This window comes from Chrysochloris asiatica, unplaced genomic scaffold (assembly GCF_000296735.1).
Source record: "Chrysochloris asiatica unplaced genomic scaffold, ChrAsi1.0 scaffold00006, whole genome shotgun sequence".
NCBI lineage: Eukaryota > Metazoa > Chordata > Mammalia > Afrosoricida > Chrysochloridae > Chrysochloris > Chrysochloris asiatica.
The window spans coordinates 19,598,349-19,598,618 of record NW_006408524.1 but is presented as its reverse complement, the minus strand read 5'-3'; positions in this window follow the sequence as shown (position 1 = coordinate 19,598,618).

The following is a 270-nucleotide window of genomic DNA, read 5'->3' as shown; positions in this document are numbered from 1 at the left end:
GTGATTGGGTAGCAATGAAGTCCAACTGGAGTTTCATAAACAGTGGAATGGATAAGCAAAATAAATAGAGTTATATTATAAAGGATGATTAAGAACTATGAAGGCAAAGAAGTTAGGTAACGTCTGTCCCAAGTGTGTGTGTGATGGGTGTGATGTGTGGAAAAAAAGGGGAGTTTTAGAGTATTTCAAATAAGTGCAGCCAGAGTGCTCCTTGGAGGCCAAGATGGCCAAATTTGTCTCTCATACTTCAGACATATTGTAAGGAGGGAC